This window comes from Triturus cristatus, chromosome 3_1, assembly GCF_964204655.1.
Source record: "Triturus cristatus chromosome 3_1, aTriCri1.1, whole genome shotgun sequence".
NCBI lineage: Eukaryota > Metazoa > Chordata > Amphibia > Caudata > Salamandridae > Triturus > Triturus cristatus.
The window spans coordinates 697,752,622-697,780,554 of record NC_140583.1 but is presented as its reverse complement, the minus strand read 5'-3'; the positions used below and the strand labels follow the sequence as shown (position 1 = coordinate 697,780,554).

Genomic DNA, 27,933 nt, shown 5'->3' with positions numbered 1-27,933 from the left:
TTATTTAATTAGAGAAGAATTTTGTAATACATTTTAGTCTTCTAGTCCTTCCTTTCCCACCTCTTTTTCCTCTCATGCTAGTCTGTCCTGATTGTTTCTTCATTCCCTGTTCAAAATATTCTCTACAAATCTAATTTTCTTTGTTCTTTTAAAAAAGTATTTGGCCTGCCATTATTGGTTAGGGAGGTTTTCCTAACCGATATCATACACTTCTATATTGAGACTAACGTGTGTTTTTTAATTGTGGTTGCTAGTTTTGTAACAGCTTACTATATTGCTGCCCTTTCTCATAACATGACAAGTCACTGGTACTTCTGGTTTGGGGATAATATAGACATGAAGATTATGTGTAGTATACCTTTTTGAATGGTGTTTTATATAGTGTGATTATAGAAGTCATTGCACTATACTTCTGAACACAGACTGGGTTGATGAGGAGTTGATATGCTAATATGTGGGCCCACCGTCAAAATGGGCCTTTCCACGGGTGAGGATTTCAAATTTTGCCTATTTATATACAGGATGCCTTTTCTTTTAATTTCTGAACATAATCAGGCCATTAGTTTCTAGTTGCTTTAGGTCTGTGTTATAATAATGATTTTGCAGGATACATTTTTTAATGAGGGTTTAGATAGTGGGGATGTAGAAGATATGGAAAGGGAAGACTTGGTTTAACTATAATCCTGACTGGGAGTGATGGTGAGCACATTCATAGCAACATGGGAACAGATTCACAAAGGTTTACATTCGGGTTAGCGTTACTTTTTAATGCATAACTGAAGTGAAACCTTTTGGGGGTATTATGGATAAGTAATGTAAAGAAGTGCGACACGCTGATTTGCATTATTTTGCGTCAAGGGAGCATTAAATGGGTGGTACATGGGCTTTCTCATTCAACCACCCATGCTTTTTGATGCAAACCCTATCTACTAACAATAGTAGACAATGTTTAGTGACACAAATTAACACAGCTGAAAAGAAGGCATTGAAAGGAGAATTGTTTTTATTTCTCTTTGCTTTTCCGACTTTGCATGTGTGCTGCACTGCACACAAAGTAGGAAAAGGATTTAAACTTGTCTAGCCATAGTATTTTGTACAGGAAGGATACTCTTCCTGTACAAAACCTATAGTAGACTCAGGCACGCCCCCATTGCACTATGGCGCTGGTGCTAGGGAGAGGGTAGGAGAGAGCCATATCATTGTGAATATGACTCTTCTGCTCTCTACCTGTCATGCAACGCAGCACAGGCTTTGTGAATCTGGGCCATGGATATGAACAGGTAAGAAGGTACATTTGGAGACTGTATTTTGGACTTGACCTGTGTTTTTTAATTGTTACATGTATACTTTTTGGCTCGATTGAAAGCATTACGATTGTGGAACTCTTTTGTTGTTTGATCTGTAGATTTGATAATGTTTGGATGGGGTGAACTGTAGCCAGTGTTGTGGAAATATAATCAAAAATCTTACTGGATATGACACAGTTGATCTTCTAATCGCTGTTTATTAATAATGATGAGCAACTGTACTATCAAAGACAATTTTAGAAGTAAGCAGCCTAGGTTAATTGGCCTCAATTTTAGTGTATCTTTATATTCCTCTATATTCTTATTGCTTAGTCTCTTTTCTATCTTTTAAGGAGTAAATCCCCACATGTTCTAATTATGTTGTGAGGACAAACAATAATTGTGTACAGTAGTGTAATCTTTCTACATGGTTTATTTCGAAAATTTTATTTAATTATCTATTATGATGTTCAATGTGATTTTAAATAGTGTTTTGAAATTTTGTACAAATATATTATATAATTGAAGTTGTTAACGTATTATTTTGTAGCCCTAAATAAGGGGCATTCTTACCGCAAATCAAGTGTTGACTGTACATGTGCGGATTTCTTATGAATTATGAATAACAAGAATTAGAACTTGTGAACCATTTGTGATAAATTGTGCATTATGACTTTTTTTGCAATATGACAATGTAATTAGTGTAAAAAAATTATCTTATTAAATAAGAAGAATAAATGTTAATACAGGTTAAGAGGAATCACCTTGCTGGTTGTGTTGAAAATAATACTACTCCCCACACCTTTATAATTTTGCTATGGATTTGAATCCAGTTTTTTCATTCTGGTCACAAAAACCTTGGTTCCATTTGCTTTGGTGTCTAGCGATAGCTAGGAGTGGATTTTTCCCTTGTTTTCTCCTTTTCTAGACCATCCACTTCTGACTATTGCACCCCTAGCTCATCTTGGGCTATTGCTTTGGAGGCTGATAGGGAAGGCCCTATAAAGAGAAGCCTTTCCCTACCTTCCCCTCTCAATCCATGCCTCCAGAATTGGTTCCACTGAAAAGTCATACAATCAACATTTGGCTTTGTGAGAAAGTTTTTACTAGTTGGGGAGGACGGTAGTCCACACAAGTAATAATGTGACTATTGTTAGGTCCAGTAAAGGTTTCAGTAATTTAAACTTGAGCTCAAGCCCTGATAGCTACGACACTGAGCAGACAGGCTAAACTTGAGAAAATGTGAGAAGCATTTACAAGTACCAAAACAGGTAATAAGTTGAAAACACAACACAATAAAATCCAATTTCAATACATTTTAATGAACAAAAGGCCACCAAAAATTGCAAAAATCTAATAAAGGGACTGAATAGAGCAGCTGTTCCTAAAGAAAGAAAAAACTCTGAGGGGAAATAAGTCTGGAGTTCCCACCCAAGTAGTCATCAACGTCAATAGGATGCTGCTTGGTGTAGGGTTCAGTGAAGATTTCTACCTATGGATTTGAAATCTTTTCTGGAAGTCAGATTTCCTCAGTGGGAAGGCTGCAAGTTGCAGCCAAAGAGGGTAGCATATCATCAGATGCGGGTTGGCGTTGGTCCAGCTGAACTTAATTTGCTGCTGCCTAGAAGAATGTAGTGGGAGCGATGGTAAATTCAACCCTTCGGCAGAACAGCTGGAAGGTTGGTTCTGGTGTGAAGTTCCTAGGGCTACTTCGTACATAATCAGAACAATGATCTAATGATAAACATAGTGACACTGGAGATAGAAAAATACCAAATATTTTTTACAATGTATGTTTTTTTATAGATACATAGACATTTTTTAATATAAAAACATATATACAACCAAACATGGGCTGTAATACATTCTAACTATAGTCATTCATCCAAACAATCATACTTCATACTTTAATACTTATTGTGATGTGTATGATAGAATGTCAACATCCTAAATTCATTAGATGTCTGATACACGTGGAAAAAGAGGATGATTACAGCATTAAATCTCATGGATTAGTATATCTGAAGGGTGGTTTCCAAGATGTCTCAACGTGCGTTTCGGCAGATAGACTGCCTTCCTCAGGGGAGCCATCTCCAAAATACTTTTTCTGTAAAAATAAAATACATTGTATCTATGTGTCACTATAGAAAGGTAACTAATTTACATGTTGAAAGTACAAATGCTTCACAAATACATTACAATTAAAACAGTTGCATCAAAAGGCCGACCACCAGAAGATAATATAAAAGGCAGGGAATGAAGTATATGGCAAAGGAAAGATTTAAAAAGTAAAAATGTAAAAGGATGAAAAAATGAAAAATAATGAACTTCATGTACCCATAGATGAACGGTGCATAAGATAAAAGAGATACCCACAGATGAACGGTGCATAAGATAGAGGTGATATATACAGATCAATGCCAAAGACCCAGCCAGAGGTGCACCTGCATGCTGGAAGCAAAATTGAAGGAAATGCAAAGACCTCCTCATGCCAGTGGTAGGTTTGCAGATAATCGCCATAAATGAAAGAAAAACAAAGCGATAAGCTGTCTTACCAAAATCCAAAATGATAGAGAGTCTAGCCAGGATAGACACTAGACTTACTGGATGGCATGTATTAGAAATGCAGTCCTATGAAAAGTAAATGATAGCATTAATACTATGACAAGTGGAAGATGGTAATGCAAAGCAAGAAACAGGAGATGATACTACATGAGCACATGGTTGATCCTAAATGTGCCAGACGGAATCAGGAAGAGCCATACGGAACAAACCTAGCTTAGTAAGCAGATATGATGCTCCAGGATCACGATAAAGTATATAGATAAACAAAAAGTAATAAAAGGACCAGAAAATGAGAGAAATGTAAAGGCACATACTGGAAATAAAGGTGCCAATTTACCACTGTAGTGTGCTTAATGCGATAATAAATACTACAGGCAAGTCCCAAACATAGTAGACTTTCAAAAGTTGGGATATTGGACGTGACTATGCAAAAATAGCACTACAACAAATATTAAGGATGGTGTAATGAGCCAGGTTAGAAACAAAAAGCTAATATCAAAAACTGGTTACCTTATTAGGTAGATGCAAAGGAACGTATATTTGTAGGGAATACTGATCCCACCGACCACAGAACTATTAGAAAATTTTGTTTTAAAAGCAGAATAAATCTGTATAACAAAAAGAAGAAAGAAAAAAAGAACATGTCAAAAAAGGACGCTGCAGGAGCCTGGAAAGTGGCTCACTAATTAGCTGGACAAGTCAGAAAGGAAAAAGCTTCAATGAGTAATTACCTCGTGATAAATGTACAGAAAGGCCGGATGCGAAAAGTTTTGTACAAACAGTGGTGCATTCTGGAGAAAGAGCAGAGAGCATGCCATAAGTCATGAAGCTAAAACTTGCACAATGCGTGGCCAACACTAACAAAAGGACAAATTTGGCACTGGAAATAAATGGAACTGACATCTAATATGTGCTGCTAGTACTGATATCTGCATGGGTATGTACGAGAGAAATGCATGGATGCGAGCGTGTTTAAATAACATCCATGCATTGGCCACAGTGGCTACACTGGATAATCAGGATGTGATATAGACACTAAGGGTACGCACAGCTAACAATGCACAAGAGCATAAAATCATACCGTGTGATGCAACCAGAGCGGTATCGTGGAGCGGACGGTGACGATCTCCACTGGGGTCCCAAGGGGATCGGTGCACGAGCAGCTGTCCCCTTGGGAAATTTCGCGTGGTGGAACAGTCCACACAGCGCGTGAGGGCTCTAGGCAGGCAGGGGGCGGGGCTTAGCAGCACGAGCAGAGCAGGCAGCAGTTAGGGAAAACGGTGTTTTTTTCTGTGAGGAGATTGGGAGGCTGTTGTTTTTGTGACCCACTCCTTGCCAATTTTCCTCATTTTCTGTTAGTTTTGGTGTGTTTGTCTTCAGGCTTTGCTTCAGGATGGCAGAGTCAGAGGCTGTGAAGGAGGCATTGCGCATTATTTATGACGCAGGTCGTGAGGACCTATTGCAGCCTGGTGTCTCAACAGTTTTAGCGGCGGTGGGGAGACGCCCGAAGGGGATGGCAGTTCAAGGAGTTTCGGAAGCAGTGGCAGCTTGTTTACCTGCGAAGAGCCAGTCGCAGGGGGCTGTGGGTCGTGCTGAGGTGGAAACATCAACGCTGCAACATAGAAGTCTTGTGGCGCGTCGCAGCGGAGCCAGCAGGCCACAGGCTACCAGATGTCACTCGCTTCCTGACAAGTCTTCAGGTCAGTTGAGGGCAGTATCTTCTCTCCGCATGGGGCGTGCTAGGAGGAGAGTACAGGGCAGGGGTGGTACTACCTCCAGAAGTCTTACTACACCAAGTTCCCTGTCAAGCAGGGGGAGGGGGGTAATTATGACATTGGGGTAAAGGAAAATTTGGTTTTGCCGGCGCCTACATCAGCTTTTAAGAGAGCGCACGTCGTTGGCAAGGTGCTCACAAACATTGCTAATTTTCAAGGAATGTCTTCCATTAATATTGCGCCTCCTGTGTCTTTTGAGGGACGCTCTGCTGTTTTGGTGGATTATTCTAGTGACAGTGGTGATGACGGTGAGGGGGTGCAAATTTTGGCAGCGGGAAAGCACAATAGTACAAACGATAATTTTGCTCCGGTGCAGGGTACTGCAGGGGAGGGAGCCGTTCCTGAGGTGCTTTTGGCCCCGGTGCCTAGGGGCCCGCCTGGGGAGTATGTCAACTCATATTTACAAGACAATATCAACACTTTAGCTGTTAATTTAACAGACTCAACGTTTGAGAAGGTTCAGGAATTGGATGGTGCTGACTCACTGTCTCACAATATATAACCTACGTCACGTTCTGAACCTCCTGGTTATTCTTCAGGATTTGAATCTATTTTTCCGGAATCTTGTTCTCCTCCTTGTTTCTCACAGTTTTCTTTTGACTCTGCATTAGGGCCAAGTCGAGGGCAATGGGTCTGGGTGGATCATGCCACTCCATCTTCGGCAACGGGCAGTGCCACGCAGTTTCTGGATGGTGGTAAGTTGGTAGCGGCGTCTGGCACGAGCGGCTGGAAGTCTTCATCCTACAAGGTCCCGCAGATGGCGACAGGCGTGTCCAAGTACAAGAAGGCGAAGCATGGCGCGGCTGTTGGTAAGGGTGTAGCGTCACAGAGCGGATCAAAGGATGATTTTGCTGTGACCAATTGGGATTGTTATGATGGCGGGGTGGGAGACGGGGAAATGCCGAGTGGGAGTAATAATGATTTGGTCATACCTGATGAATATGCTGGTCAAGGTTTGGTGGACGAAAATATACATGAAGGTTTTCTATTTGATGAAGGGATTTTTGATGCAAGAGCTATGCGTCAAGAGCAAGTAGCGGTTACAAAGGGGTCGGGGTCAACTGTTGTTGCTAGTATTTTTCAATGGTCACGAGCGGGCAAGACAGCGGAGCAGGAACGGCTTTGGGAGCATCAACGGCGAGAGGATCCTCAGGAGTTCCAGAAGCGGGCTACTCAATTGACATCAGGTAGGCCTCAGTGGTGGTCTTCATGGCCGCAACCTTTGACAGACAAACCTAGTGAACGTTCAGTGGGGGTGGGTGATGACTCAGTGAAGGAAGGTTCGGGTTGCGGGGCGGGGGAGGCGTTTGGTAAATCTGCAGAACTGGGGGGAGTGGGTTCAGGTGCTGTGGGATCTAATAAGGCGACAAGCATTGATAAACAGGTTAGCACTGATAAACAGGTCTTGGATGGGTCTGAATCCTCATCTGGGCAAGTTTCAGTTGCCGTTCACCCCATGCTTAAAAAATTACCTTACATGGGGTTGTCCATGCCCCTGGGTACGCATGTGGCTGAGAAAACTAAGAAGAGGACGTGGGACCACGAATTTGTAGACGTATTCAAGCTCCTTCATAGGGATATTCAAGCAAAGGAGGGGTCCAAGGAAGAAGAGTGGGAGCTTTTGAGGCGTCCTAGAGTCCCAAAAAATATCGAAAATTGGACGGCAGCATTTTTAATTTATGCTAGCGTCTATTGTGATAAATATCAGGACAGGGCTGTTGCAATGTTTAAGTATATTGATATCATACGCAAAGCACATTTACAGTCCGGGGGGTTCGCATGGCTCAACTATGATGAGGAGTTAAGGGCTAGAGTAAGTCTTTTCCATGATAAGCCTTGGGGGGATGTGGATCAGGAACTGTGGTTTCAGTGGATGTCCTCGTCTCAGACGCCTGCGACAACGCATACTGCAAGCGGGCTCCCAATTACTTATCGCCCCTTTCTGCCTCGCCCCGCCCAATTTGGGGCTGGTGTTGTGGGAAGAGGACAGCTACCAGTTACGGGATCCTGTTGGAACTTTAATCGAGGTTCCTGCATCAGGCAATTTTGCAGGTTTAAGCACAAATGTTCTCAGTGTGGTGGGAAACATGCCATCATTCAGTGTTTTGCCAACCAAAGGTTTGGGGATCAGGAAAAATCACCAAGAGGTAGGGGAGCTTTTCCACAGTTTATCTCAAAGGGCTTATACCCCAATTAAGTTATCGGTCATGACACAGTGGTTGGAAAGGTATCCTGATACGGAATCAGCTTCAAAACTCTATTGGGGTTTCAAGGAGGGTTTTAAGATATGTTATCAGGGTCCCCGTTATAATAGATGGTCTGACAATTTAAAATCGGCGAAGGAGTTGCCTCAAGTGGTGCAGAAGAAATTGGATTTGGAGATACAGGAGGGCAGGATAGCAGGTCCATTTAAGTGCTGTCCTTTGAAGAATTTGATGATATCTCCATTGGGTTTGGTCCCCCAAAAATTGGCAGGTGAATTTAGACTAATCCATCACTTATCGTGGCCAGAGGGCCAGTCTATTAATGATTTCATTTCCCCGTCAGACTCCAATGTGTCTTATACATCTGTTGATGATGCCCTGAGGATGGTACGCACAGCTGGGAGTGGTGCGGAACTGGCTAAATGTGATACACAGTCAGCGTTTCATTTACTGCCCATTCACCCATCAGATTTTGAGCTATTGGGCATGTTTTTCAATTAATCTTTTTACATAGATAGAGTCCTCCCAATGGGTTGTTCGGTGTCATGTGCACTCTTCGAAATGTTCAGTACTTTTCTCCAGTGGTGTTTTTCGGAAAAAAGTGGTCACAAACAGGTATGTCACTATTTAGATGATTTCTTGTTTATTGGCAAAGCTCAGTCACATCAGTGCCACAGATGCCTGAACATTTTCCAACAATTGGCTGAGGAGTTCGGCGTTCCTTTGGCTCAGGAAAAAACTGAGGGTCCAGGTACCAAACTTACATTCTTAGGTATTGAAATTGACACAGAACTTATGATGGCTAGGTTACCGGCGGCTAAAGTGACTGAGATTAGGTAATTTTTATTGGAGATAATTGACAAGAAAAAAGTTCAGCTCAGGCAGGTTCAGCGTCTTTTGGGCTATTTGAATTTCGCTTGCCGCGTGGTGCGTGCCGGCAGGACCTTCTGTAGACGCTTGGGGATGGCGATGTCTGGGGCATTTCTTCCTCATCACAGGATTAGGCTCACCAAGCAGATTAAGGAGGATTTACTAATTTGGCTGCAATTTTTGAAGGATTTTAATGGAGTCTCTCTATATTTTGTGAAGGATGACACCATCTGGCATTTTCAGATTTTTTCAGATGCTTCTGGAGCGCATGGCTTCGGCATTTTTTGGGAGGGTCGTTGGTGTGCAGAAAAATGGCCTCCACATTGGCTACAACAGGGTCGAAGCATAGCCTTTCTTGAATTGTTCCCTCTCATAGTGGCTGTTTGAGTTTGGGGGGAGGAGTTTAAGGATAGGAATGTTCTTTTTCATACTGACAATATGGCTGTTGTGGAGCTAATTAACAAGCAAAAGGCAAAAGATGTGTGTGTATTACACCTGTTGCGTGTTTTTATGCTGCAAAGTCTCAGATTAAACATTGTGTTTCGAGCGAGACACATTCCAGGTATTCATAACTCAATTGTGGATGCTCTGTCTCGATTTAATTGGCAGAAATTTCGCAGTTTGGCGCCGGGGGCGGATGGCTACAAAACTTCGATCCCGAAAGACATCTGGGCGTTGGGGGAATGAGAATCGTTGATCTGGTGGAAAATTCTATAGCCCCTTCTACTAGACGCAGTTATCATCAGGCCTGGTTGGAGTTTTTAAGTTATTTTAAGTTTCACAAAATGGTTCTTTCTACAGAGGGTATAAGAGAGGTTATGTTACGGTTTGTTTTGCATTTGGTCAATTTGGGGTTATCTCATACAACAATCTCAGGAAAATTGGCCGGCATTTCGTTTTATAGTCAGTTGTGGTGGGGACAGGAGTTTACGGGGGATGTTTTATTAAGGCGTATGTTGAAGGGTCTGGGGAGGGAACGTTCTTCTTCTTCGGAGTTACTTGAGCCAATCACTTTTCACATTTTGCAACAAATTTTAAAGCAGTTAACAGTGTGCTGTTATGATTTGTGGGAGGTTTCACGTTTTAGACTTTGTATGATTTGGCTGTTTTTTGGCGCTTTTAGAGTTTCCGAGTTGTTAGGTCTGCGGGATCAGATGGGCATGCAGGTAGAGAATATTCAAGTGCAAGGTGGGAAGGGTAGGACTCTTTTGAGGAAGTCAAAAACTGATCAGCTGGGTAGAGGCACTTGTATCTTTTTAAAGGGTAGCGGAGTGCAGAATTGTTGTCCAGTGAAGGAATGGGAATCATTTTTTGTTTCCTTAGGCCTACAACGTGGGGACATATTCATTCAAAAGAATGGGAGTAAAATTACTAGTGGACAACTATTGGCAGTTTTACATAAAACTTTGTCATTGTTGGGAAAAAACCCTGCACTTTTTGGGACTCACTCTTTTCGGATAGGGGCAGCGACTGAAGCCTACAGATTGGGTTGGGGTTTGGATGACATTAAAAAGATTGGGAGATGGAAATCTGATTGCTGCAGGAAATGTAAGGAAATGAGATGTTATTTACTATGTGGACTAATTTTGGTTTTTTCTCGCAAGGTCGTGTTAAAAGTTCATTATCTTCAAAGAGGCGGACATGGATAGTGGGCCATTCGTTTGTAAAGTGGTCAGCCAGCTTTGCCCAACAGCAGATTTATGGCCGAGCTCTTGGTTTGCCTAGCAAGGGACATGAAGTTGTATGGCGGGGGAAAGGGGGGATGAAGTGGGATGATTTATTTCCTATGCTCTCTGAGCTGTCTTCTGCTAGAGGTTTCCCTGATTTATTAATAATCCATTTGGGGGAAAATGATCTTGTGGCACTGTCCGGTTTATCCCTTTTGAAGAAAATGAAAGTGGACTTGGCGGTGCTCAAGAATAACTGGGTAGGTACAACTCTGGCTTGGACTGAATTTATTTACAGGCACCATTGGAGGGGAGCTCGCAACCACACGGCGATGGAAAGGGCTCGCAGGAAACTCAATCGGGAAATGAAAATTTTTTGTTCTGCAATGGGGATAAAGTTTTTAGCTCATGATAATATCACAGGTGCGGAATATCATCTTTTCAGGGGAGACGGGGTGCACTTGTCACAAATGGGCCAGGCATACTATTTAATGGAGTTGAGAGATCTATTGGCGGATTTTTGGGGTGAGAATCTTTGGTGTTCTTTTAGTATCCACTAAGGTTGTGTCAGCAAACATAACTTTTGTTTAAAGGCGGGGGGGACCAGGAAAACTCTCTGGTTTTCCTGGGTGGCATTTTTTCTTGGGGGTTGGATGGTCTGGAGTGGGCTTATCCTTCCCTCTGGGGTGGGGGAGGGGCGTTGGAAAGGTTGATTGGGATTGTGCATTTCATGGGGTATTTTTGATGAGAAGTCTTGTGGGGAATATTTGGTTGGATAGCAAAAAGTTTCGAGAGTAATGACAAGGGGATTTGGTCCAAGAATGTTTATTGTAGCAGGATTCTAATTTATGTTGCCTGGCCTAATAAAGTGACCTTTTATGCTAAGTGCAAATATTTGGTGTGGTTGTTCTTATTGCGCGATCCTGTAGCTCGTCGGGACTGTTCTAGTAAAGCCGAACCGAGGAAATGCGCGATGCGCTATTTTAAACGGTAATCGACAGACACGTAAAACGACGAGGTAGTATATGTGATGATGTCATGTGGAAAGGGGGTGGTGAAGCGCGACCGCCATGATGGGTTGGGAGCATGAGGTAAATAACACCATGTATGTTATCTAACACTGCAATGAAAGTGTCTAACCCGAGTACTTAGGATATTACACAAAATGAATACAACACCGGATCGTGTGCACGCGAGTGCAACCACATGTGAGACTCACCTAATGATCACAAGTAAAAGATGGAATGTATAGAAAAATCCTTTTGAAAGGATGCCAAAAAATGGCCAAAGCTTGCAGGAATGTCAGGGACAACAGTCAGAGTACAGACCCCTACAAATGAGGGGTGATAATGTACTGAGAAAAACGTGATGTTATTCAGACAGCATTACGGAACAAAGTTAGTTGGAATTAATTATAACGTATTGCTTATTCCCAGGAAGTATCTAAATTTAACCCATGTACATGTTGTAGAGTTGCGCTCTAGTCTTCGCTAGCGCGATGACGTAGGCACGTGGCGGCCATTTTGGAGGCTGTTAGTAGCGCCTGACCCGCGATCCTGTCAGACGTTCCCCGGCGCTCTCCCTGCAGTAGTAAATGTTAAATTGGCAATAAAACCTACTATACCAAGGTGTGAGATCTAATGCTTCCTACCCAGTAAACACCCACACCACAAATGGCGACGAGAGCTGGGACATACAAAGAAGAAGACCGAAGAGAGCTCGAGCACTAGGAGCACGTGGCCAGGAACCAGGGAAGCAGCCCCAGAACCACACAAGTACCAGGAGGGAAAGCGCGGCAGAGGGGACGTTCGGACCTCTAGCACTATTAGAAGGTGCAGGCACCTCGCATCACACAGAGTGAACCCCTCAGCCACAGCAAGAGCCACAGTCATAAGACACAAGGGGGAACTACACCAAGCCTCAACCAGCCAAGACAGCACACCACTGGGCAGGCAGTGCGGAGAAAGCGGTGACCCCTTCCAGACCACCCAACTGAACCACAGGCAGTCCGGGATACAGGGGGCACACCAGTAAGAGGCCAGCCAGGCAACAGACTTAAGAGGCAGAGGAGACCCTGGCGGAGCAAACAGTGCATAGTAGAGGCAGCGGAGCGGCGGCACACCAGAGCCCCCCACGCCAGCAGAGACAGAGTGCGCCGGGCAGTCCAAGGGGATAAGATGAGTCACGGAGGGGAGGAGTGGAAATGTGCGCCCAACCATCCTCACTCACGACACTGATCCCCTTCCTACCCAAACCGGGTGAACCATCTATGAAATGGGAAGACTGGAGAGAATACTTCATGAACTATGTAGAAGCCCTGAAAGACGAGGCAGGAGAAGCGTTCCCCAGCAAAAGGAAGAAAAGGATTTTGCTGCACAATCTGGGACCAGAAGGAATCAGAGTCTTTCAGAATATAGTTCCCACGCCGAGGCAGGCGGCAGATGACGACTTGTTTCAGCATGCCTTAGACAACTTAAACAAACACTACAGACCAGCGGTATGGACGTCCATAGATAGATACAACTTCCAACAAAGGCGGCAGGCAGAAGGGGAGTCCATAGACAAATACGTATCGACTTTGAGAAAATTAGCCGTCACATGTAAATTTGGCACGTTACATGATGAGTTAATCAAAGACCAAATAGTCATGCACACCACCAACACAACGTTACAGGACAGGTTGTGGGTCAACGGAGACACGACATTAAAGGAAGTAATAGCCATGGTGAAGAAGGCGGAGCTATCGAAGAGGTGCGCAGAAGCAGCGAAAAAGGAGGCGTCCTCAAGGCCCATGGTGAACAAAGTCACGGAGGCAGAACCGCCGGAGAGAGGCAAAGGAGCGGCGGGGGACACGAGGACGCAAACCAAGTGGACGTCCAGACTGACCCTGGCGAGGAAACCGGGCTCGGAGGGCAAGAACATGTGCTACAGGTGCGGCAGTTTAGCACACCCAGCGTACGACAAGCGATGTCCGGCCTTCAAAGCCAAATGCATGTTTTGCGGAATAATTGGCCATTATGAAAAAGTATCTCGCCGCAAGCAGAAGAAAACAGCTGTCAAATATGTTGCACGAGAGGAGGAGGAAGAAACGGAAAATGGAGAAGATGATGACAGCGTACTGTGCATAGACGAACACGTACTGGGAATAAGTTGCAACCACTCAAAGAAACCACAGTGTGACCTGGTGATAGGAGGGGTACCAGTACAGATGGTAGCAGATTCTGGATCCCCTTATACCATCATACAATGCAGCGTGTGGGAGAAACAATTCAAGAACCACATAGGTTACCACCTGGAGCCTTCACAGGAGAACCCATCCCGATGGTGGGATACCGCTGCCTGAAGTTTGAATTCAAGGAACGACATGCCAGTTGCAAGTTGTATGTGGCAGAGAAAGGCCCATCGGTCCTGGGATGGGTAGATCAAGGAGATCTAGGGATACAGTGTAATCCAGGTGGTGTCACACAGGTCTTGATGACCGGCGGCGGAAGACGTCCAGAGACAGGGAAGCTGAAGATAGAATTCCCCAACGTGTTCGGGGGCAAAGTGGGAAAACTAACAAAATTCACGCACAGGATTGATCTCAAAATGGATGCCAAACCAGTGTGCCACAAAGTGAGGAACATCCCGCTGGCCATCAGACAACAAGTGCAACAAGAACTTCACAGACTGGAAGAGAATGGCATCATAGAACCAATAACGAGCGCCGAGTGGTTGGCCCCATTGGTGGTCACAATGAAACCGAATAGGAAAATACGTCTCTGTGTGGACTTGAGGGACCTGAACAAAAACATCATCGTAGAACGGTTTCCCTTGCCAAGGATAGCCGAGATGTTAGCTAAAACCAAAGGAGTGAAGTGGTTCTCGACAATTGATCTCACGTCCGCGTACCACCAGATCGCACTACACCGGACTTGCAGGAAGCTAATGTCCTTCATAACTCCATTCGGTTGCTACCAGTTCCGCAGAATGCCTTTCGGTCTGGCTTCAGCGGCAGCCGTATTTCAGAAGTTGATGCACAGACTATTCGGCGACGTAGAAGGAGTGCAATACTTTCAAGATGACATCCTGATAATGGGCATGGACAACGCTGACCACGACGCCAAGTTGTTCAAAGGCCTACAAGTGCTGGAACGCAACGGACTTACGGCAGAATGGCAGAAGTGCCAGTTTGGAATGACGTCGGTCACGTATTTAGGGCATGTGATCAGTGACCAAGGAATCACCCCCAAACAGTCCAGCATCAAGGCGATATGCGATGCCCCACCGCCAAAGTCCAAGGAGGAAGTAAGGTCGTTCTTAGGCATGGCCGAATTTTATAGCAAATTTGTACAGCACTTCGCCACGAAGACACACCATTTGCGACAACTTCTACGGGACAAGACCAGATTTGAGTGGACTGAAGAAACACAAGCGGAGTTCCAGAGGATAAAAACAGACATCAGCACAGCCGTCCCCCTGAGCGAATACGACCCACGAGCCGGATCGGTATTGACGACAGATGCCAGTGAGCGGGGACTGGGAGCAGTCCTGATGCAGGAATCGGAAGGAGAAAAACTGTCCACCCTTAGCTTTGCATCCAGATCGCTGACCCCACCGAACAAAAGTACAGTGTGATAGAAAAGGAAATGCTGGCTGTAGTCTGGGCCATGGACAAGTTCCGTCAGTTCCTATGGGGCACGAGATTCAAGCTGAGAACGGACCACAAGCCCCTGATCAAAGTCCTCACATCATCAGGACATGCCACGGCGACACCCCGCATCACGAAGATGACGTTAAAATTGTTGGATTACAGATACGATGTGGAGCACATCCCAGGACAAAGGAACAAAGTAGCCGACTACCTGAGTCGAGCGTCAGCCATGGAGGAAGCGCCCAAGGCGTCGGAAGACGAGGACATCAAAGTAGCATTCATGGAAGATCACGAACGAGTGATAAGCGAGCAAGAGTGGAGGGAAGCGTACGAAACAGACACAGACTTGGAGGCAGTCAAGCAATGCATCATAAGAGGATGGCCGGACAAGAGGCACATGGAGGCAACGCTCAGGAAATTCTTCGAGGTGAGAGAAGAGTTGTCCGTCTGTGACCAAGGGATTTTCCTGAGGAGAGGAGAGAAAGTTGTGCCTCCCAACAAGTTGATTCCCCACCTTCTAAATCTCATCCACGATGGCCACCTGGGAATCGTAAAGACTAAAATGAAAGCAAAGCAGACGTACTGGTGGCCGGCGATGGACAACCAGATAGAGAGGCATGTGCGGGAGTGTGGCCAATGCCAAAAAGCAGACAAGTCCCTGAGCCTGATGCGACCACCCCTAGGGAAATTTGACAACCCAGAAAACCCATGGGAGGACCTATCCATAGACATCCTAGGCCCGATATTGGGCAACCAGGGATTCCAAAAATATGTGTTGGTACTCGTTGATAGGTACTCCAAGTGGCCGGAGGTGGATGTACAAGAAGACATGGATACGGATAGAATATTAAAGTTCCTGACGACTGTCTTCCTGAGAGAAGGAATCCCACGCTCTCTCCTAAGTGACAATGGGCCTCAATTTGTATCAGAAAAATGGAACACTTACATGGGAAGGAATGGCATCAAGATTAAACACACGTCTATATACCACCCAGCAGGAAATGGCCTAGCCGAAAGATTTAACAGAGTCATAATGGGGTCCGTACAGTCGGCGATAGCGAGTAGTAAATATTGGGAAAAAGAACTGAAGAACATGGTATGGGCTTATAGGATCACACCTACCAGCACGGGGTACAGCCCATTCCAGATCCTAAGGGGCAGAGACTCCTTCACGAAAGACAATGTAGCCTGGAAGGAGTGTACCATCACGAGCAAGTGGTCCCCTGCCACCACAATCTAGAGAAAGCGCAGAGGATATATAGGGAACACTACAACAAAAGGAAAAATGTCAAAGAGACTGAGCTAGAGCGAGGTGAATGGGTGAGAGTCAAACTGGCCCAGTTACGGAAAAAAGGGGACAGTAAATTCAGTGAGCCATTACAGGTGGAAGAAGTTTTCAACCGGTCGGCCCTACTCAGTGATGGGAGGTTTTGGTCACAGGATCGTATGTCAAGTGCAACAAGATCATGCAATGGAATGGAAGGGAAAGAGGACAGGTAATACCCTCCCGGACACAAGGGACTGAGACCAACCCAGTGGACACTACCACAGGCAACCCGGGAGACACGGGAGGAGATGCAAATGCACAGGAGGGTAGTGAACTGGGTACCTCTGAACTCGGGGAAAACTACTACGGATCTCCCAACAAAGGAGTTTCCCCAAGTGTCGAAGGGGGAGATGCCAGGATCTCCCAAGAGGGTACCGATCACGCCTCTAGCACTCCTGTGAGATACACTCGGACTGGTAGGACTGTGGTGAGACCATCGAAGTTCAAAGACTTTGAGATGGCAGATGGACGGGAGCGTGCACGCAAGTAGATGCCTTTTGTTAATTTGTTAATGGGAAAAAAGGGAAATATGTAGAGTTGCACTCTAGTCTTCGCTAGCGCGATGACGTAGGCACGTGGCGGGCATTTTGGAGGCCGTTAGTAGCGCCAGACCCGCGATCCTGTCGGACGTTCCCCGGCGCTCTCCCTGCAGTAGTAAATGTTAAATTGGCAATAAAACCTACTATACTCAGTACCAAGGTGTGAGATCTAATGCTTCCTACCCAGTAAACACCCACACCACAACCCACACATGTGTGTCTAATATGAAGATCCAATATACCTCCCTACGTTTTCTACTTACCTCTGATTCTTGTATATTTTTGTTGTTAATCTTTTCTAAGATGAGCCATTTAATCTTATCTTCTGTGTGATTGTTGTCCTTGTAATGTTTGACTAAGGGGGCAGTGGTCCTGTTGGTCTTAATGGCAGAGCAATGTTCAGTAAGACGCGTCAAGAAAGACCTAGAGGTTTCTCCCACATAGCCCAAACCACATGGGCACAACAGCAAATATATCACATTGTCCGTTTTGCAGTTGGTAAACACTTTAAGATGAATCTCTTTTTGTTGGTACATGTATCTTTCTGCAGCAATGGCTCCATTGCATGCTTTACAATCTGCACACTTGTGGTTTCCATTGATGGGGTGGGTGCCTCCAACGGTTTTCTCTACAAATGCTGGTTTAGTGGTTATTCTCGACCTGACAATTAGATCTCTGAGGTTCTTATTACATCTGTGGGCATACATGGGTCTAGGAAATTTGTGTTGCGATTCCATGTTGGTGTTAAGAATATGCCATTGGGCATTGATGATTTGTCTTATTTTTTCATTGAAAATAGAATGTCTAGTGACACAGACTAGGTGTGGGATTTCATTCTTAGCATGGGTCCCTAGTAGATGGTCACGGTCAAAGAAGCATGCTCTCGTATAGGCTTCCCTGATAAGTCTCCTGGGATAGCCTCTATTGATGAATTTATGTTTCATGACTGTTGCTCTTAGATCATAGTCATGTAAATTGGTACAGTTACGTCTCAAACACAGGAACTGTGCCATGGGAATACTTTCTTTCTGACATTTGGGATGATAACTGGTAAAATGGAGCAGGGTATTCCTGGCTGTGGGTTTGGTATATAGATCAACTTCTAATTTGGAATCTACTTCTTTGATTTCCAGATCTAAAAACTCGATGTTGCGTTCTCCAATATTAGCGATAAATCGTAGATTAGTGTTGCATAAGTTGATCCAAGCGAGGAAATCCTGAAGTTTTTCCAGATCATCATTCCAAATGAAAAGAATGTCATCGATATAGCGTGACCAATGCTGTATCGACTCAAAGAAAGGGGCCACCTCGTTATAAATGAAGAGGGACTCAAAATGTGCCATGTAGATGTTGGCTACCGTGGGGGCACCTTTGATCTGTTTGAACAGATCACCATTGAATTCAAAGGTATTTTCATCCAAGACAATTTGTAACAGATCAATAAGGAGTGGTACATCACAATCAATGGAATATGTGTGAATGAACCATTCCACAGCTGTGAGTGCTTCAAACTGTGGAATATTGCTGTAAAGAGCCTCAATGTCTAAAGAGACAAGAATGTCTCTATTGGTGTTGAATGATAAACCTTCTATCTTGTTTATCATGTCTTTGGTGTCCTTATCGTGGGACTGAGTTTTTGGTATATGGGGACGCAAGATTTTGTCAATGTATTTAGAGATAGGTTCTGTCACAGAACCTATCGTGGTGACTATAGGTCGATAAGGAGGATTGATGCTGTCCTTATGTATCTTCGGAACCCCGTAGACGCTCGCCGTACGGGGGGAAGATATAGTCATGAAGTCACATTCCTGTTGGCAAATAATTTCCTGCTCTAACGCTCTTTTTGTCAGATTTTGTATTTTGCGTTGGACTCTGGAGGTGGGGGTCAGATGTCACTTTGCGATAATGCATGCGATTGTCCAAAAGGGTATACATATTTTTATTATACATCAGTATCTAAAATGACAATGCCGCCCCCCGTCACAATTTTTCACAGTGATGTTTTTTGTATTCTTCAGGGTCTGCAGGGCCTCAATCTCTTCTTTCTGAAGATTGTAAGTAGGTCTGCGATTATACTTGGTGGCCTCTTTAAGTTTGGATAAAACTATAGTTTCAAAAACTACCACTTCAGGCCCAACTTGTTCCAGGGTGAGTGTAAAGATGGATAATGGGCATAGACCTGACTTATTATCTTCAAGGGACAAGTCATTCGGTCTATTTTCAAAGAAATGTTTTAAACGGACGTTACGAAAAAATGAGGCAATGTCTTGAAAATCTTCAAAGATGTCAGCTTTCGTGTGAGGTACGAATGATAGACCTTTAGATAGAAGAGCAATTTTAAAGGCTGTAAGAGATGTTGTCGATAAATTGATAAATTGAAAATGGGAATCATTTCTAGGTTCTGGTCCCATGATGGTTCTCCAACCAAAAAGTTAGCAAAATGTTTTTAGGTTTAGGGAGGAGGAGTACACTTGGTCACCAGCCAAGGATTCCAGGACTTCAGGAACAGCATTTGGGCATCAGGGCGTTATCCATCAGATACCACCTGCAGGGTCCAGAGCAGGTCCTGTTGAAATTGGCAAGCTGGGCTCTTCCAGGGAAGATAGGTTCTTGAAGCTTTTGGGTCCTTGTAGTTTAACATGAGGTAAGACAATTGAACCTTGGAGCCAACATCTTTGTCCTGGATACAAATGGGAGCAGGTCCAGCCCTTAGAGATTGCCTCATAGGTCTGAACAGGCGGTGCAGCCCTTTCTCTGTCTTCCACATGTCCAATTGTTTTCTGAAGAGGGTGTCAAGAGGTGCACATTTATGCTCAGCACTAGCCTGTAGGTTGGAATGATTCTTGGCCATTCCCTAACCAATAAGGAAAACATGCCCAGGGGTAACCCAACCCACGTTTGCAGCAGTTCCTACCTAAAACCAAGATCGGGACACCTTTCTTTCCATGTTCAGAGTTCCCGTCCCGACCTTAGAGGTGTTGTCAGAGGAATGAGCAACCCCTCTTCTGTGGGCCCTCAAAATCAGTTCTGGGGGCAACTCCTCTTCCACTGGGCCTGGTGCCTGACTGTCTTGTGGGACAAGAAAGGGGGCAGGCCCGGGTGTTAGACACATCTCCCTGTGACCGGGTAGGACTCTTTGAAGGTAATTACGTTCCTTGGCACTGCCCAGATGATCATCATGTCAAAGGAAGAGAACATCTCCCCACCTCCAAGTCCTTTAGTCTGAGCTCTGGAAGCAAGTTCACACCACATCAAGGAGCTATCCAGCTCCTGCGTGACAGTTAAAAGTTCATGTAAAGAGGCTTTCAGAGGCTTTAGGCAGGTTAGAGGTGATTTTTTAAAAGCACATTTTGTAAAATAATAATGACTAATCTGAATTTACCAATGAACTGGACTCACAATTATTATTTTAAAAAGACAATAATTAACTTTTGAGCTGGTTCCTAGGCAGAGATAACATAATTTAATTGTAATATTGTAGCCATGTGCATTCCTATAAAACTGTCTACCCTGCTGAAGTGAAAAAATAATTTGGAGCCTTGTCACTGTAAGGACGTTTTAGTTTAAACGTTTACATGTCCTATTTTTAATCACCTCAAAAATAAATGGGAGAGGTAGAGAAAAAAGAAGCGGTGGTATGCTTCATCATAGGGTTCATCCCTAAACTGCTACGGAAAGAGGCGTGCTACGACCAGCGAAGACGTGGTAGCACTAATTGTTGGATGCCCCTACACACCTATGCTGGTTCAAATAGTATTGGAGTGGGTTTGCTATTGGTCACAAAATGAGGATTAAAAATATCTAACTAGTTGGAAAAAAATTAGTTTATTTGCTCCCCTAGCTGATATGATTAAAATATGGGGATGTTGGGAAACTCCTAGGGTATATGACTCACCGTTTCCCTGGTCAACTAGTTTCAATCCCAACCCCAAGGCTTTTCTTCAGGATAAAATGGGGTTGCTTCTACTCCTAAAGTCAAACGATCTCTAAGTAATAACAAATAAAGAAGGACAATTGTGAAAATAAGTATACAGCACCTAGTAGGTCTGTTCTAATATTTTAAAAAGCTAAGAAAGCGACCCTATTGGGCCTCATGAGTCCAAATTGGGGAAGAAGGGACGTCTGTAGTCAGACCATCTTCAAGGCTACTCCCTCATTGGGGAAAAGACCCGTTCGCCTGTGGCTCCGGAGATAAGGCACTTAGGTACTAGGTCATGGCAAAGACCACTCAACAGGGCATTGTGTTTTTTCAAAGAGCCTTTTAAAGTGCATCTTAAATAAATCTACTGAGGGTCATTTCATCAACATACATATCATATTCAAATGAGCACACTTAACCTTATAGGGGAGAAAGTAGAATAGAATCTTAATTATAACTAACAAACTGCAATGTGCAAAATCATAATTTACAAGAACTTAATCCAATCAGTTCTTGCAAAAGAACTATTTTTTTCAGTTTTGAGTGCAGTTTAAACACGAGCATCCTCCTAAGTCAATCTCTATTTCCCCAGATAGTTAAAAAATTATCCCTACATCCCAAGACAGGGCAAAAGCCCTAATCAAGGACAGGACAGGGAGGGGAAATCCTGGCATAAGATGATACTATTTCACACAAGCATTGGCAACAGCAATGGCTATATATTGATGTCTCAGGCTACACAACAGGCTTAACCCTATGTCTAAAGACTTTTTTAAAAGACTGGGTGGAGGATCTTCTTTCTGTCCTCTAAGAAAAATACACAATCCGCCAACAGGTGGCTCACTGAATATCTTTTACCCCTCTTGGATGGACACTGACCAAAAGTCTCCGTAATCTGCACTTTTCAACTCTGGGATCCACCACCCAGGATCAATTCCCAACCTTAGGCACAGAATTTAATTTGTGCAAGGTCCTATCTGGGGAAAAGGCACAACTAATCTCTTATTCCTCAGGTACTGTGAATCCTAACTCCAGCTTGTTTCCTCAGCACAGCACCTAAGCATGCTCTTTATTTGACTAATTTGTTATTTTCAACCCCATCAAAGTGCATATCTGGGACACCTAGATGCTTCATAATGACTTTAAATGGATTCCCTTACCAGAGAAGATTACCATTACCTCTGGAAGTGTTAATACAGATAATGTATCTCAGTGAACCCATTTTCTGGGGGGGGAATTTGTTTATTGAACCGCTTGCACAATACACAGTGGGTCTCGTGCAAGGGACCAAAACAGTCATCAAGGATCACTAATAGCACAATTGTTATTTTGTTTTTACCCATAGAGCAAGTAACCACCCTCAGAACTCCCCACCACCCTCCAACCCATTGTCCCCCGCGGCACTAAGAGAAAAATACTGTCACCTCAACGAGACATCTCAGCACATCTGACAGTATTACAACATATGGCAGTCCCAAGAAGAGACACATCTAAAGCATCAGATTACAGCATCTATTGTAAATCAGGGTTTGGAAGAAAATACACAGAGAGCGAGCCCAAAAGTCTTTAGGGCGTGAAGTTTCAGGCAATTCCTTGTCATAGATCTCAAGTTGCTCTTTGCAATACAGTAAATCTCGTTCCCACTTTTTCAGGGTTGGGGTGAGTCTAGAGCCCCAGCACTGCACCACTGCTCTCTTAGCTAAAAAGGTTGAAACAGCCACCAGTCTCCGGTTGCAGAGTTTAAGAGCCTTTACCCAGCCTAATAGACAAACCTCAGCAGTACATAGCACAGGTTCTGACACCACATTCGTAAGCATGTTTGTAACCTTACCGCAAAAATGGTATATACCTTCACAATTCCATGCGAGATGCAAGAAGCCTGCATCCCCCTGCCCACAACGAACACAGCAGGAGCTCTCCCGCAGGCCAAAATGCATCAATTGAATCGGGGTATAGTATAACTGGTGCAGGTATTTAAAATGGATGATGCGGAGGTTACAATATGCAGTTAGTCGGCCAGATAAGGCGCAGCAGAACTTCAACATATCCGGCGACAGTGAAGCCCCCAGTAGCGCCACCCATTTGTTATATGAAGGGGAATCGAGCTGTTCTCTTTCCCTAAGGGACGCAGTATACAATTTCGTGATCAGGCCTGTGAGATCCACACCTGCTAACACCGCCTGCAGTGCTAACAGCGGTTTGGGCTCTGCTGGGTAGTCAGGGTAGATGGTTCGTATCGCCTGCCTCTCACGCGCATAAGTGAACCCAAGCATCAACCCCCGGTCCCTGCCACCATGTATGTCAGAGAGTGATCTAGATTGGCCTTGTTTATAAAGGTCCCCTAATTGTGTTATTCCCACCGTGCCTAATACTTTAAGGGCAGCCGGCTCTTTTGCAGCAGAAATATCCAGGTGTGCACTGAGCGGTAACCTTGGGGCGGAGAGATACTGCAATTCTGCCCGCACCACAAGCATCTTCCACGCCCATGCCGTGCAAAGTGCAGGGTTCTTTACAGTTCTAGATCTACCACCCCCACCAGACAAGGCAGTCACAGCAAGGGCCATCGGAAGGACAGCGTCAGCTTCAATAGCTACCTGTGGCTGGAATCGTTGTGGGAAGAACCAATAATGTGTAAACTGGGCTTGTGCACAGAGATCGTATACGCATATATCTGGGGCTCAAAAGCATCCCCGCTCGAACGGTAATAACAGCACCTCCCAGCTGCATCAAGGCTTCTTGCCACCCCACACAAAGGAAAACAGTGCTGAGTGAATTGAGTTAAACACCGCGAGAGTGAGGTGGATGAGGACATTAATGAACAAGTAAAGAAGTTTGGGCAAGATCGTCATTTTACCAATTGCGATGCGGTCTGCTAAAGAGAACGGGAGTTTGGCCCATCGCGCTGCTCGTTCAGTGATTTGGGTCAGAGCCCGGCCATAATTCTCTGAGACAACCACCTTGGGATCCCTGTGAAGCCATATACCTAGATATTTTACTGGGTCAGTTGACCATGCTAGTGGGAAGTCTAGCTCGACGCGCTGAATGCCAGCCATGAGGGGGAACACTTGATTTTTCCCAGTTTATGCCAAGCCCTGTAAAGCGTTCAAATTTGATATGTTTATGTAGCAGTCCTGGGAGAAATGTTGCAGGTTCTCGGACATACAGAAGCATATCAGTGGCATACAAATTATAGTGCTGCCTGTGCATGACTTTGGCGGAGCTTACAAGCCAGTGGCTCCAAAGCTAGAGCGAAAAGTATCGGTCAGGGGGCAGCCCTGCCGAGTGTCAGTAGATACCTATCTATTGACCCGTACACGCGCAGCTGGCGCCTCATATGGTAGGTGTATCCATGGTAGTAGCCCCATTCTCAGTAGGACCGTGAACATGAACTCCCATTGCAGGGAATACAATGCTTTTGCTGCGTCCAGCAACACAGCAGCAGCTTGAAAATCGGCTTCAAAATAATGCACAATGGAGAAGACCGTACGCAAATTGTGCGCCGTGGACCAGGCAGGGACAAAACCCGACTCACCCAGGAGGACCAGGTTAGGAATGAGGGGTTGAACCCTACTGGCAATCATTTTTGCTAAAATGTTGGCATCTATATTTATGATGGAGAGAGGGCGGTAGGAGTCGCACCGATTAGCAGGCTTTTCAGGCTTGAGAAGCATAACAAGGAGAGTCTCTTTCAACGTGGGGGGAGAATTCCACTGCCATATGCCTCCACAAAGACGTCCAAGAGTCTGGCCGCAAAATCATCAGTGTAAGACTTGTAAAACCCACTAGGGTGTCCATCCAGGCCCGCAGCCTTTTAGGTGGGTAGTCACATAATGGCCAATTTTACATCTTCCACGTCAAAGGGCTGAGTGAGATATTCACGTTGGTTAAAAGACAGCCATCCCAGAGCGACATCTTCTAGTTATGCATTTATGTCGGTAGCTGACACATGCTCCCGATCCCCATAGAGATTGGAGTAGAAGTCCAGCACCACCTCACTAATTGCTGTGGATGTATAGTGAGCTATTCCCTTAGAGTCTAACATTTCTGTGATGTGATCCTGAGTACGAGGTGCAGCCAGTTTCTGAGAAAGCGACCGACTGGGTGACCCCTCTCCCCAGTGCAGCGCCGTGACCTATGTGCTAGCTCCTGATCCGCTGTATCATTATTTTCCGTTACCAACTCCCGTATGGTAGCTAGTGTAGTTGAGGCTGGGTTTTGGACATACTCGCGCTGCAAAGCAGAGATATTGTCAGCCAGTTTATACATCCGACGTTGGAGGTCTTTCAAGACCCCCACCTGCGCACCCATGCAGACGCCTCTGATGGTTATTTTAAATGCCTCCCACAGAAACCCAGGACAGTCGACCGATCCAGCATTTTCTTTAAAAAAGTTACTAATGGCCATGCCTACTGTGCACTGAACACCTGGTCTGAAAGTGAGGAAGGCTGCAATCGCCATTAAAACGGGGGGGCGCTCACAGGGGGGAGCTCGCATCTCTAAGAGCACGGGGGAGTGATCTGACAATGTTTTGACCAGGTGGCGAACGTTCACAACCCAAGTGCATGCAATCTCTGAAAGGAGCCAATAGTCCAAGCGGGACCATGTGCCATGTACCATGGATATGAATGTAATTTCGCGGATACCCGGGTGCCGCTTGCACCAAATGTCCTGTACAGCCCCTGCATCTAGAAAACCTAATAACGCATCAGTTACCTGGCTATGTTGCGTCGCCCCACTTCCCTGTCCGTCGAGTTGCCCATCTAGACAGGCGTTAAAGTCGTCACCCCAGAGCAAATCAGCCGGAGGAAATTTTGAGATGTGGCGCCAAAGATTGGAGAAAAAAGAGGGGTCATTAACGTTTAGGCTGTAGACATTCACCAGAAGGACACCCCGAAGGTGACCATGGACCAATGCCACTCTGCCTTGTGTATCCATTTTTGTGTGCAGCACCGTGAATGGGACCCCTTTCTTCACCAGTATCATCCCCCCCGAGCGTAAGAAGAGTAAGAGGAGGCAACCCTCAGCCCAGCCCAACGGGTGCCAACGTTCTTCTCCGAATGCTGCGTAAGATGCGTCTCTTGCAAGAACGCCACCTGGACGTCCAGTCTGTCTAACTGCGCTAGCACAGACAGTATCTTCTTGGGACTATTCAAGCCTTGCACGTTCCAGGAACTTTATGATACTGCCCATCGACTTGCAAAGTCAAATGTAATCAGTAGCATGAGAGATAATGTTGAAACCAGGCCGAAGAGGTACAATGGAATTGCGGTATGAAAATGCCTACTAACCCACCCAACCCACCCCCCCACAGACCCCCACACACTTCAGCGACCCTAACTTGCCAAAGCCATCCCGTCCCAACCTTAACGATCCCTAACTTGGAGAACAAAATAAGCAGAACTTTGTTTGGGGCGCACCCATGAGGGGAACACCAGAGTGCTACAAACCTCCCACATGGCAGGAGATGGCTGATCAGGTAGAAAAAATGTGCGAGGATATACGAACAAACATCAATAAACATTGTATCATACACAATCATTCCAAAATTTGGTGCCGTCCCTACAAGGCAGCTACTTTGGGTGATCGAGGACCACAATGAATGCGGGTAACGTGAATCTCCCCGGAGAGAGAGCGGGTAAGCATTACAATGTGTGGCCAGGGAAGCAGCCAATACTGGAACACAGGTACAAGGAGAGGCACAAGAAGACGGCAACAACCATCCACCTGCCCCAACGTTCTCAGTGCCAGATTAGAAGGGAGAAAGACACAACACTGTATGTGAATTTGGACCCTGACCCTCTAAAAAGACCAGAATTCGGGGTGGAGTTCGCCATTCCTGCCAGAATCGGATCCGGCAACAAAGAAGAGTGAGCATGAAGCGCACTGACACTGCAGATAAAAACAACAGGTAATAGCTAGCAAGGTATGACCAGACAAAAATATGAGCAGAAGAGTCTAGCGTGAAAAGTCTAAGCATGTCTCATATGCCAAACTGTAACACAACCATAGAGCAGTCCCAGGAACACAATCACTGCTCCCCATCATCGTGATCCACAGCAGTCTCAGATCTTCTTTGCTTCAACTTCTTGACGTGATCCCGTGCCACCTTAGGAGATGTGAAATTTTTACAGTCCCCATCCTGGCCCACCCGTAAACAGGTGGGGTACAGCATGGCATACGGAAAGCCTTCCGTCTGCAAGAATTTTTTGACTGCGCCAAACTCCCGTCTTGCTGCCTGGACGGCCACCGTAAAGTCAGGGAAGAAAGCCAGGGCATTTCTTTGGTGGTTAATAGTGCCCTTTTCTCTAGCGAGCCTCAAGATGACATCCCGGTCTCGATAGTTCAATAGGCATGCTATTTTAGGACGCACTGGGGCACCTGAAACCGGTCTCTCTGCTAGCGAGCGATGGGCCCGCTCTACTATGAACATAGGAGAGAGGTTGTCAAGGCCGAATATGTCCTTGATCAGGGACTTAATAAAGAACTCCATCCTCCCAGTATTGGTGGACTCCGGAAGGCCCGTGATACGTTATTGCGGCTGGACCAGGCCTCTTAATCTTCATTCTTCGATTGGATGAGCGCTACAACATTTTCCATGTGGAGCGCCTTCTCTGCCACCTCGCTAAGGCCATCTTCGTTTGTTGAGACGCACAGTTCTATTTCCCCCATCTTCGCATTCTGCTTCTCCAGTTGGGGGGAAATATGGTCAAGTCTGTGATTCACCACCGCCATAGTCCCTTAGATGGATTGGAGACTCTTCTGCATGGCTAGTAGAGTTGATTCCAGATTGGAGGGACCCTCTCCTGGGGCATCTGCCTTGGAGTCTGAGGCCACTCTTTGCTGCGATTTGGTGGACTTGCGCGCCTCAAACATGAGGGGAGGCTGAGTTTCGTCATTTCGCCCCATGACGTCCAATAACAAGGCGAATGAGGGTTATTTTCCTCCACAGTCTGAACCCCTGAGGTGCAAGCACAGCCGACGGTAGATGTAGACCTCTTAGGCAGCAGCCCAGAGCGCTAGGCGGGGTCCGCCAAATCACGACCACCCTCCTGGGAAAGCAAAGAAATCGGGGTAAACAGCAGCAGGTCATCTCCAGGTAAGTTCAAACAAGCACCAGATACTTGATTTCCAGGGCGATGAGGGCTAAT

General features: G+C 45.3%; 1 protein-coding gene and 1 long non-coding RNA gene across 2 annotated transcripts in view; both read right to left on the bottom strand.

The window, feature by feature from the left end:
• Positions 1-27,933, bottom strand: part of LOC146860813 (sperm-specific sodium:proton exchanger-like) — a 4,738,575-nt gene that overhangs the window by 3,211,323 nt on the left and 1,499,319 nt on the right. The gene's annotated exons all lie outside the window — the stretch shown is intronic.
• Positions 2,700-27,933, bottom strand: part of LOC146860816 (uncharacterized) — a 167,719-nt gene continuing 142,485 nt past the window's right edge. The window contains exons 2-3 of the long non-coding RNA XR_014979210.1: positions 3,842-3,917; positions 2,700-3,393 (exon numbers count right to left, since the gene is read on the bottom strand). This is a non-coding gene — a long non-coding RNA (uncharacterized LOC146860816). The remainder of the gene's footprint in view (positions 3,394-3,841; positions 3,918-27,933) is intronic.